This window comes from Opisthocomus hoazin, chromosome 2 (genome assembly GCF_030867145.1).
Source record: "Opisthocomus hoazin isolate bOpiHoa1 chromosome 2, bOpiHoa1.hap1, whole genome shotgun sequence".
NCBI classification, from domain to species: Eukaryota; Metazoa; Chordata; class Aves; order Opisthocomiformes; family Opisthocomidae; genus Opisthocomus; species Opisthocomus hoazin.
In genome coordinates, this window is record NC_134415.1 from 27711415 (window position 1) to 27724392 (window position 12978).

The following is a 12978-nucleotide window of genomic DNA, read 5'->3' on the forward strand; positions in this document are numbered from 1 at the left end:
ATACAGAGAAATAGAAAGGCTCGGCTTCTCCCTTCATCTTTACTTGCCAGTCTAACCAGTCCAGGCTTCATAACTCCCAGTCGTCTCGTGGAAACAAAGCACAAGGCTTGATTATCTGGAGACAACTTCTATCCCATTCATGGGAATGCTGTTTCTGAGGAGCTGCTACCGATACACGACTTCTCTCAACAGGCACCAGCTCTTGTCCCTGTCTGAAAGTCAGCAGGAAAGGCAGGTGGTGGCTTTTGGGGGCAGCTCTGTCCCAGGCCATCTAGCTGAGGGTAGACTTCTTTTTTATTGTGCACTATGGACAACGGTGGCTTGAATAGTTTCTTCCTGGAAAGTTATTGTGTATTTACAAAGAATCAGACCATTTTATTAATTTTAAAACAGGTTCCCTCCAACAGGATCCCTGGAAGGAATCCCTGGAAGGGAGACATCTCCTTTAGGAAGTCCATCAGGTTTGGGACTGCCTTTGAAACACAAGTATCTCAGGATACTTGTAGCAATGAGATATCAGACCCTAAGCAAGGAAACCCCTATGCAAAATTTCAGCATCAGCTAGTGACTTTGACTATCAAGCCTGGGGCACTGGAGAAGAGACAATATGCACCCTTGGAGAGCTTCGCCCATAGCAAAATCTCAAGACCCCAGGTCAGTGATACTCGGGTTCATTAGTCATTTTCCCATGGCTTTTGCAGAGTCCCTCCTCAGCTGAAATCACCCCCTGCAGCAGCAGGTACCAGTAGCCTACTGCACCGTGCCAGGCTGTGGCTTAGCAACGGCTCAGCATCACCCCCACCCCGCACTCGTGGAGATCTCTGAACCCGATAGCTGGACAGACTGAGCTGCTCAGTATCGACTACCGGCTTTAAGAAATCTTTTCAGTTCAGTCGTAGGCTTATCTGCTTTGGTTGTCACGTGGTCGGGGATGATGCCATCAATACAGATTACGAATCCATCTCAGCACCCTATAAATCTGCAAGTTTCCCCGTTTCAAGCTTCCTAAACCAACCTGGTGAGTCCTGCTGGGCAGGGAGAGAGGCTGTGTGTGTGCCATGTCACACTGTGTTGGCTGTACGAAGGGTGGGAAATGAAAAATCCAAGAGAAGCTTAACAATGCTCTTGCTCCGACATCTGCTCCCAGCAAGGGCATCTAGGGACCTGCCGCACAGGTGTTTTTTTTTCCTTAAAGATGATCACCGTGAATGTTGTAACAAATAATAATGTAAAACATTTTGACAGCCAAGTAAGCCATGAAACATTAAATCTCCAAGGCCCATATGCTCCCCTCCACTGACGCAAGTGGAAAGAAGCAAAAACCCCATGGAAGCTAGCAGGAAGAAGCAATTGAACCACATCACAAGCGTTCCACTCCCCTCCGTTGTCTTTGTGACATTTCTGCTCCAGGGGTGAGGACAGGAAGAGGTGGAAGGGGCAGAACTGTACCTTGCTGCTCTCTCAGCACTATGGTCCTTCAGACTTGGAGGGGTTTTCCCACGCTTGCAGCTTTGACACCCAGCAGCCTGGCTGTAGCCACTGGGAGCCCAAGGAAGCCTGACTCCGGGGAGAGTGGCATGGCCAGGTGAGAAGGGGACACAAATCCTCTGTGGGCCAAGGCACAAGATTTTTGTGAGTGCCTTGAGGTCTGTGGGATTTTCCTGATGCTCTTGCAGCTTCACTTGGCTTCCCTGCAAGCCAGCTCTCAGTGAGGAGCTTTGTCACCTAAAATTGTTATCTCAAAGAAATTTCATGGGTTTCTTGGCTCTTTTTAAAAGCTTCTGGTCCTTCTCTGCACCCACAATCCCATTGCATTGCAGAACCTCCTCTTTATCGACAAGAGTAACCCTAAACCCGGAATCAGATCAGGAATGGTTTAGATTCCAAGTGACTACCAAAGATCACACCCTCGACCTGCTCAAATGGGAGGCAAGTGTCATAAAATACAGAGCAAAGGCTCACCAGAGCCTCAGTGGTGTATGAAGCTTGCATGGACATGGCACGTCTGTTTCAGCAGCCACTGGGATGCAGGAGAGCGATGTATTTAATGTCACACCCCTGCCCAAAAGACCCCATACCTGTTAGTAACCAAATGACATGGGTGAACAAGTTTTTGTAACCACAGGAAGGATCCTTCTCTCCTTTATCACCACATGTCCACAGACATTACCAAGAAAGCCACCAGGATGGATGTCCCTTATCCCAAGCAGTAACTTCCTTTCACTGCAGTTTCTAGACCTATATCCAAGTGAATATGGTGACCATGGTATGATGGGGCTCCTGGGCATGCATTGTTTCAGGATTAGATATTCATGGTTCCGGTGGCAACATTAAATCCCTGGTGAAGTGACAACTTGTTGAGGATGGCAAGTCGGTGCCCTTCGGGTTCAGAGATCTCTTCTTCTCACTGGAGAAGCAGCAGTGGCTGGCATGCATGCAGACCCAAAAACCCTTTCTGGGGACTCCAAAGGGGAGGCAGAGGCACCTGAGGCTTCACATGCCTAGTATTTGGCAATAGGTGAACATGCTCACACATCAGATGGTAAATATTCCGTGTCTCTCAGTTTTAATGAATCGTTATGACTGAAGAAATTAAAGGTCCCATGGGGAAGAGATGCACTGGAACATTAGATAAGGAAAACTTGGTGTGTGGTTTTCATTTTTTTTAAGATGAAATGAACAGAATTATCTTCATTAATTCAATAACCACAGAAATATTTACAATGTAATTACATCCATTCTTTTTCTGTTCAAATATTATTTTTAAGGGCTTCTTGGCATCAAAGAGCCTCTTTCTTTGAAAATCCTGACCCAGTGTCAGGAAGAGAACAGACCTAAGTCTCTTAACCTAATGGCTGTTAGAGGGGGTGACTACTTTTGCAATGCTCGGCTGAAAAATGAACTTTGCAATAAATGACCTTCAGAGAAGAAGACTATTCATGTTAATTAGTAGCTCTTTTCAAACAGGATTCATATATGCATTAGGCTATGTCATTTTGAACAATGCCATCATTGTAGTAAACATCAAGACAAGACTCAAGTACAGTTATGAAAATTTTAGAAAACTCTAGTTAGGTTTTTCCCCCGAAGATTATGAGTTACAATTACTGATGTGTTGCACAATAGGATCTCTCCTAATGGCTTTTAGCTTTTGCCACTGCCAACTTTTATATTTAAAATCCTTACAATTATGGACAATTTATAAGCATTATGAGGCTCTCTATCCTCCTCACCCCATTTTTTGCACTGATTCTTACAGATTCAATGCAGCTTTGAACCCGGCAAATCAAATGCATTTTGCTTAAAGCATAACATTAATTCTTACAGAGCCCACTTTATTCTTATTACTACTTATTACTTATTATGCATATTTAATTTAAGAATGCATATTCTCCATTAAAAAATTAGAATATTTTGAAGTACTAGAAAGTGATTATTTTGGTTAGTTCCCCTTGATTAACTGCTCAAATGTGGATGCTTTCTTTCTAAAGCACATGCATAATAAAAATAGAAAATGGCAAAAGGAGACTACCAAAAGGAAAAAAAATTAACAAAATAAATTGATGCGCAAAATAAGAGGCATGATTTTTACACAGTTTATGTCAAAATGAGTCTTAAAAAGTAGTTACAGCATATCAAAAATTTGCTACCTGAGAGAGAAACTTGTACAACACATCTGATTTAGAAATGTTATTAGAAGATACAGTAGACAGAAGGTAATGTGCAAGCAAATTGCATATTTCTGACTCTACATGAATTCTGAGCTATATTTATTAACTGATTTTTTAAAAATCCATTTAAGGAGTATCTTCCTTGCTGCTGACCATTCAAACCCAAATTCAAAGCTAATTTTAAAAGCTAACCTGTCAGGCACTATGCACAGTTGCTTCACTATCCAAAAAACACACATTCCTAACTAATTAGAGAATTAACAATAAATGTATTGTGGAATAGCATTTTAGCAATTTGTTTAATGAAGAAAGTCATCCGTGTTGCAAAACAATTAGTTAACAAAGGGGAAACTAATAAATAGTTATAAGACCAATGTATATGGTTTCTTTGGAGCCTTGCAAGATTCAGAAAAGTCAAACAATTCAGTTGAGCAAACAAACTGCAAGACGGGGCTCATCCTAAACATCTGGCACATGACAGTGTTCGTTATTCACTACTTGGAGGGACTGCCATATATCGTGTCTGCTCTCCGGCCTGAGCTGGGCATCTGAGCAGCTTCCAGAGCTGGGGTGATGGGCAAATCTGTCTCTCCAGTGGTCACCACTGGTTTGGATGAGCAGATTCCTGCTCAGCACTCTGGCTTTTGCGAGTTGTCTTCACCAGGGATCAAACTTCTTCCACACACTGCATGGGGATTCCAGCTGCCTGCCTTCCTATCATGAACTCCTATAAGCCAAAAAGCTTTCTGAGCCCCCCTCCCATGAGGACAGACCAACTCCTCTGCCCTCTCAGATTTTGATTTTGTAACACTCGGCACAGGGACCACAATGGTTTAGAAGGAGCGACCATTTTACTTAAGCATGTGGGGTATGCAGATTTTTTTTTGTTGGTTTTAATAGTTTTCCATTTCAAAAAGAGACAGAAAGCACAACCTGAGGCACCCTTGACTTGATCCTCCCCGCTTCATTTTTTTTTTCTATGTGTGTATGGCGTTATTGTATCTGTTCTTTAAAGAAATGAAAAAGAAGAATGGACCAGATGTGGGATTCATTTTATTCACATTCAGTCTGTGCAGAATTCAAAGAAATGGTTCCTTAATTTGCTCTCTTCTGGGAAAACATCTTGAGTTCATTTTGTTCTGCTCATAGACTTGTAGAAATAGGTCTGGAAAGGTACTTCAAGAGCTCATCTTGTCCATCTTACTGCCTCAAGGCTGATTCAAGCCCAGTGCTCTCCAACAGCATGATAAATTCAAGTTTAACAATAACATTTTTTTCACAAAAACACTGCAATAGAAAGTAAAAGGTTAAGAAACAAGCCAGCAACATGTCATGACTCTGCCACAGGACTTAATGCTATTCTCCAGTCACCCATGGTTGCTGTCTGCTAGAGGCAGCACGTTGGCCCCGTAGCTGCTGCTGTGTCCTCAGGGCATACCCACCTGCAAGTTGTGATGGAAGCTGCCCTGGCCCGTGAAGATTTACCCTGGCTTCAAGTAAGGCAGCTCAGGTACCACAACTACCCCACTGCATCTGTTCACTGGCTGCTCTAAGGGCACTCAGGCTTCCTCAGAGAGCTGCACCACTACAGCGGGGTAGATGAGGCACGATGGTATTGTGTGTCCCTGATGGCATGTGTCAAAAATTGCCCAGCTCAAGACATTTCCAAAAAGCTGTTCTCCAGAGCAGAAATTCAGGCCTATACAAGCTGTAGCGACTTGGGCTCCCAGAAAAGGAGGTAGAAGTCATGGGTGGCCATCTGGCTCCACAAGCATAAGGGCCACTGAAGTATGACACTACATTGCACAAGGAGAGCACATGCAGTTGAGCAGGTAAAATCGCTTCTGGTCCCCTGCAAAATTAATATATCATATGCAGGACATCCAACTAAGATGCTGCAGGGTCCATACCTGGTCATGGATTCCCCCTTTGTACCTATATATCAGTATTATTTACCAGCTCAGATTAAAAAAATGAGAACACATGAAGGATTGACTCTCACCCAGAAAGCTCAGCCAAATCTGTCTTTTCCAAACATTTCATAGATGCCCTTTCCAATCCTCCATCTTCCACCCCATCTCCTTTGCCTGCCGATGTCCCCTTCTTCTATACCTTCTTGTCACCCAACACCAGTCCCTGCACATACTCTGTCTGACCCACAGCTTGGTCTCCACACCATGGGCTTGCCGTGCTCATTGTCCTGGGAGGGGGAACCACGGGGTGAAGAGAGATGCCTGAACCATGACCCAGCCACTAGAGTAGTGTCTTCCAACCACACATCCCAGAGGCAGAGGCACCATCCTGGCTTGGGAAAGCGGTGATGCGGGGCAGTCCATGGCTCGGAGGAAGGGGAGGAAAGCGCGCAGACAGCTTAATCCCTCTTGAAGCACTGTCTTTCCCAGCCATGCCTCCCCTTCCCTCAGCTAGCCCTTTGGTTCTGGACATTCACAAACCTTACCGTCCTACTGCTCTCCACCTCGGGGACATCTGCGCTATGTCCATGTCCCAAAAAAAACGGGACCTCATCTCAGGCTCAGGCACTGGCAAACAATTCTTGGCAGCGTTTAGCTGTTAGTACCCTCCCTGGCATGGCTGTGCTTTGGGCCAGCTAGCGTAGGTCCCAAAATAACCCGCTGGGCAGCAGCCAGGCAAGAAATGAGGAAGAAATGCTGACACTGTAATAAAGAATGTGGGACTTGTATTCAGCCTAATCCAGTACTGGCACAACCCAGGGCAAGGCAGGCGGGAAACGGCAAGGAAAGCAGGGAGAAGGAGCAGGGCAAGAGGCACCTAGAGACCCAAGGAGCAAGGAGGAAGGGCTGGAGCCATGGTGGGAGTGATAATGGCCTTGACTGTTTGAAGAAGGTTGATTACTCACAGCAAAAAGGAGTCTAAAAAGAAAGAACAAGAAAAGTGTAGAAAACAGCAAAAGGAAGATTGTGGTCCAACGGCACACAATATTGGGATCCAGGCTCCCTGCAGTGATGTCTCAGATCTACCCACCCTCACTTAACTGGAGATTTGCTTTTCTGCAGTAGGGGTGCGTGTAATAATTTATGCAGTAAAAACCCACAGTAGGTGACCAGTGTTTTGCCCTCTTTTCACTTTGAAGTCTCAGGCTGAGCTGCAATAGTTTCTCACCATCATTTTGGATGTTCCCTCTCTCATCCCTGTAAAGGCAGTTGGCAAGAGACCCAAAAGCCATCCCTTGGTCCGCTGGCCTGGCCGGGGAGTGGCGGTGTCTCACAGCCAGGACATGCTGCTAGCTCACTGAGGAGTTGCTCAGGCAGAGAGCAGTGAAAGGGCTTTGCTCCCGGGCACTGTTCCTGGTAGGCAGATTGGACACAATTAGATGCAGACTCAAGTGATGATACTTCACTTCAGTGTGAGAGGATGGGTCTCTGTCTAGCTTGTTTCCAAATTAGACATAATCTTATATGTTAGCTATGGACCTATGCTTGTGTATCGGAACACTACAGACTGAGTTTCACAGGGACTTTATCCCTCTGCAGAAAGGACCAAAGACAGGCAGGAGCGAGGTTCTTTGGGAATGGTGAGGATGAAGGAGACTAGAGATGGCAGCCAGTATCTGGGTATTTATCCAGTAGGTAGAAGGCTCATATACATTTTATCCAGCCTTTTGGATTTGAATCTAGGTGTCTATCAACTCAAGAGAATGTCATAGCACAGCTGACAACCTTGCCCATGTGTTTTGTCACAGACTTCATATGGCTAGGCTTTCACCCATGGGGAAATACGTTGGTCTGTGAGCAGCAGCCTCAGAGACACTGTCTGAAACCAGAAGCAGGTAGGTAGTGCTTGACGGGATAAAAAGATGGTACCAAAGTAACTCCTGCTTGTCCCTCTCAGAGTACAAGACAAGTGGCAACTTGCTCCTATTATCTCTATGCAAGCGGTGGAATCATTGGGTATCACTGGGCCAGACCTAGATCTTGCGAATTCAGACAGAGAGCATCTTCAACTGGAGCCTTCCTCTTTTTACTCCAGAAAAAACTAAATCAGTATCTAGTTCAAACACGTGGACATCTATGTAAAGCCCTTCCCTCTCACGCTTCAGATCTCATGTTGGGTGCACTGTCCGCTGTAGGTAAAGAAGGTGTATTTTTTGTCATTCATTTTTCTTTGCAGTATTTCAGAAACTAGTCATCCTGCCCACTGCCTGAGAGACTACAATTTTAGATGTTCCAGTGGATACGATACATTTTATAGTTACTGTTTTTTAAAAAAAACCACATTTGCCTTCTATTTCTAGAAGGCAGTAAGATTATAAAAATATATTTTAAGAATCTTTGGCACCATTTAGAAAGCTGATTGCGTTTATGATGAACCGAAGCATCACATCAGGTATGAAACAAAGTAAAAGCAGATGGTCTATACTCAGAGCGCAGACTGTTGCCTTTCAATAACATGAGTAAAGATTCAAGAATTTCTGAACTAGATTTCTCTGCTTCGTGGAAGATCTGAGTGAGCTATTTGCTATTAAAATGCCTCTTCAGAAGAAATAATGCTGTCTAGTATTTACAAAATACATTTAGCTTCTGCAGTTGACCTGAAACAAAACTATCATACCAAGTGCTGGCTGTTTAGCATGTAAATTAGCCGGTTTACTAGAATTGAATTTATATGCGAAACTTTATACAAAATCCTCTTGTTTCTCTAACCCACTAATAAGATCAGGAGAACAACACAAAACATAGATTAAGTCTGTCTTTCAGATATAGACTCAATCTCGTTGGCATAGGGTACAATAATATTCCTTCTAGCAGAATGAAAAGTCGTGTGAAAAATAGAGAGCCCTTTTTTTGGAGCCTACCAGGGCTCTTGGTGTGTTATCAGGGTATAATTTACCTTCAAACTTCTGAGTAATTATGTGGAAATTTGTGTTTTTATTGCATCAATAATTTACTTGAAAAGGTGAGCCGTTGCCTAAGATAAATTCCTGCGGAAGCTATATATCATTTCTATTACAAGTGTGCTTGTGCACTGTGCTTCGCTCATCCGTAGTAACAGAGGTATTGGTGAACTGAGGATTTCTTTAATGTTTTTATATTCAGTAAAAGAATGCACAGGGGTCAAAGCAGGATTGATTTGAAGGAGTTAGATTTTAAAATCCCTTTAAAAATCAGGACAAAGGATACCACACTATTAAAATAAAATGCTTATAAACGAAAAGTATTATGCATGCCACACAGTGGAAGATCAGATTTTTATTAATGCAAGTTTTAAATGCTGATTAATCCTCTTGAGAATCAGTTTCCCAAAGCTTTGGCCTGCATTCAAGTCTTTTTCAAAGGGGCACATCACTTCCATTATTCTGAATATTAATTGAACAACATTATAACTAAGGATACAAAGCAAGATTTAAAACATGATTACAGATGTCATTGCTTACATCTAAATAAGTCCTTGGAAATTGAAGCTCGGGGAAAACAAAAAAAACCCAAAACAAAACAAAAACAAAAAACCTGCCGTAAACGTCTCTTGTCAGGATGGTGAAGCTGCTGCCTCCCACGGCCCCCCTCCGCTTGGCCGGGATGGATCGCCTCTGCGTCGCGCACTGACGGCTCGGCTGGTGGCTCGCGCTTCAAGTATTCGCACAAACTCACACCCCCCCCCCCCCTTGCAAACTGTGGATGTGTTTTGTCTTGCAAAAGAATAAGCGCCCCAGAAAAACACTGTCATTTTTAGACGTTAACAGGAAGAGGGATGGTAGTTGTTCAGCTGCCCGTATACTTGCTTACTTCCAGAAAGGGTTTATTTCATTTGTTTGACAGAAGCCTTTTTCTGATCCAGCTTCAGCGCGTGCCTCTATATAAGCACTCATGTGCTTAACGCTAAGCATGTGCTTAAGTGCATTCCTGAACTGGGCCAAAAGGTACCTCCTTTGAAATTTTTGTCCATAGCTGCTGTTCTTGGAGTCATGCCTTGTTTGGTGAAAACCGGTGTGGGGTTACAGTAACCGTCTAATTCTGATTAGACAAATGGCATTATGGAAGAAGTATTAAAAATTTATAGTCCTATTTACTAAGTTTATTTGTTGGCCATAAAAAGCTGAATCTTACATAACATAAAAAGCATCCAGTCCTAATGATGAAAAAGATATAAAAAGATAATGGTGCAATCATAACATGTCTCTGAGAGTTTGTACATCTCAGTTGCAGTTTGGCACATGGCGTAATTGTGTTGTGCCAAACTGGCACCAAACCACAATATGTTAGTGAAAAGGGCCCGCAGTTTAAGAGGAAAATCTAGAAGTGTTAACTATGCACTGTCTAATTATACAACCTTACTGTCCCAGAATGTGATTTCTGTAACCATTTCTGACATATGGGAAGAGGGTAGAACAGCTGGTCATTAAGGTTTTCTCAAGACTATTTAGTAACACACTTGAATGTAATTAAAGTGCTACATTAAATACTGCACTTGTGTACAATGTATTTTTAATCTTTATGGCATGCTGTAAAAGTAAATAAATGCAAAGCATGAACATTTCTCCCTTTCATCTCCTAAATTGTTAAGATGTAATGACACTCCCTATCTATGCTGCGTGCATTACCTGGAGAACGCTCTGGTGCTCTGTGAGCATCCTGTGCAGCGGGAAGGATGCAAACCCAGGCTGAGTTGTGCAAGGTGGATGTAAATCTACTTGGTTGCATTTGTCCAAGTTAAGCCATGCTGGCTTACCTGGATGTATTTCAACAGACAATGTTGCAACGATCATGGTTTATTTGAAGGTTTCCTTTGGAACCAGTCAAGGTGATGCAAAGCAACTTTGACCCATGCTGGATCTAACACAAGAAGCAAAACTTTGTACATAAAATGCGCAAACATCCTTGCAGCAAACTTTACTCTCAGGTGTCCCAACAGGACTTTTGCCCTGAAATACAGAGTTAGAATTGATTTCCATACAGGTGCAGATTACAGATGGGTTAAATTCTAGCATTGCATTTCTACCCCATAATCCTCATTGTGACAGACGTACCTAGAGCATCAAGACAGTTTAATACTCTCCAGGATGAGGGCCCCAGTTCTTTATGTGCTCCCTTCCTCTATTGTCTGTGACTGTCTGTGACCTGTATTTCCACTTCTACAGACAATAATCAGGGGATATATATGAACCTATGACCACTGTAAAGGAACTTGCATCAGCCAAAAACTGTGGAACAACTCCTATTCTAAAAAATTGCCTTGAGATCGACGCCAGTACTCCCTTAATGACAGCCTGGGGATTCTGTGGTCCCCAGACTGTGGAGATGCTGTAGCATTGTGAAAAAGATGTATTTTTGAGGCATTTTTTTGGTTTGATGCACAAATGGGTAAGAAAAAAAATGTTTCAAAACACTTATTTTGGCACAAAGTGTTTCTGTGCATAAGACTTGTGCTTTCTGATATTGGTGTTTTGTTTTGCATTCTTTAATAACTCTTTTGCTTTGAAAAGAGAGGCCAGAAATTTATTGCAAAGTTGAAACTGTTCTTGACCTCCTAAATTCCAGCAAATACATGTTTTAATTGACTGTTCACTGAATATGATCAAGAACTTTTGTCTGTTCCTTCAGTTTTTGATAATTTTTTTTGTGAATTCAGCACTTGCTAAAAAAATAATTTATCCAGCACTACAGTGGTTTCCTTTGAGCATGACAGATAGCTTTACACAGTGTTTTCCAACACCAAATCAAAAAAAGGAGGACAGGGAAGAAACTTATAAGAAGACAGGTTTAACAAAGCACTTGGACTTTAGCTTCCAAGGCAATAAACCAAAGTCATCAGGAATGCTACAGTGAAAACCATGGAACTGAAAACATGTGTGTATCACGTTCACAAGAGCTATCTGGTGACATGATGAGTTCTGTCTGTGACAGCACGTGTGGTGAAATCAATCTTTATGTGAGTTTTCAAAGGTAGGTATAATTTTTTATTTTCTCTGAAATACAGTGTTGGGCTTTGATTTGTGAATGGTTGCTATTTGCAAATGAGCAAAGGGGCATGACATGTTGTGTTTTACCTTTTGCTGGGCACTTTCTAAATCACTCAGAATCCTTCTGTTCAAATAAATGAAGCTTTTCCTCTCTGCTAATAGTGCATTTGCAGTACTTTTTTTGAAAAAGGAGCAGTGGCACGAGTAGCTGATCATCCAGTCTTCCTGACTCTCTGTTCATGGATGGATTTTGCATTGCATTACATCCTGCAGCTGGTATGTGCTATCAAAACCAAGAAATGCCAACCAATGTAGAGAAACCCATGAAGGCAGGACACACAACTCCCCTATGGCAAGTTAATTCATTTTCACAAGAGATGAGAATCACTATAGATCTCACCACATTCAGCGTTAATTGCAAAACTCATCTCTCTGACTTAACTTTGCCTCATTAATTTCTTCACGCACAGTTGCCAGGTACAACCACATCTAAGCACAAACACAGGCAAACAAAAACAAGCTAATCAAGCTACTTTTCCAACAGGCTTAAAAAAAAAAGGAAAAGGAAAGAGACTGGCATATTTAGGCATTTGGAAGATAGTCAGAGGTTGTGCTGGTAGAGGTTATGCAAATAACTGTGAGAAGAAAATACAACTTCTTCATAAAAGCTTCTGCAAAACATGCTGACACTTCACTTTTCAGAAGAGTAAATTCCTTCAAGGTTAACCCAAAACCGTTCACTTTTAGTTTTCTATCCTTAGAGACCAACATTAAGAAATAAGGTAGACATCACTTCTTTCAAACCATACCAAATGGCCTTAGAGCCTTTCCAAGAGCTGCCAACAATGTGCAGCTGCCATTGACCTGGGCAGGGTGTGGATATTGCCAGAAAGAGTTCGTTTTCCTTCTTCTTAAATAATTTTCATCCCAAAGAGAGATGCAGGGTATCCACTGATTATGTGAGGAAGCTGTGGGGAAAAGTTTTGTTCCTGAGTACTTGCGTGTCAGTGAATACAAAGGGAACTGAACGCCTCTGCAAGAGGAGAACATTTCCTGGGTGATTCACTTGAGCCAATCCCCTTCTGAACCACAGGAAGGAGTTGCGTGGAGCCAAATGAGAAGATGCAAATTGTTGGTGAGCAGAGTATACACAACTTGCTCATTTAAGCAAATGATACTATTCTTTTTCCCTTTTCTGCTTGTTTTCCCAACTGTACTGTTGATTTAACCCCGTGTAGTCGTATCAGGAGCACTGAAACATCTAAACACTATCCATAATCATTACAGAGCAGTTTGTGTGCGTCACAGAGGTCTCTTCACTAATTTGTCTGAAAAATGTCTGCATCTGCTGTGTGCAGACTTGAGCGCTCA

At 42.6% G+C, this 12978-nt stretch overlaps 1 long non-coding RNA gene across 1 annotated transcript in view; it reads right to left on the bottom strand.

Annotated features, from left to right (window-relative positions):
• The window catches only part of LOC142365230 (uncharacterized), a 55268-nt gene that overhangs the window by 8288 nt on the left and 34002 nt on the right, over positions 1-12978 (bottom strand). The window lies entirely within an intron of this gene.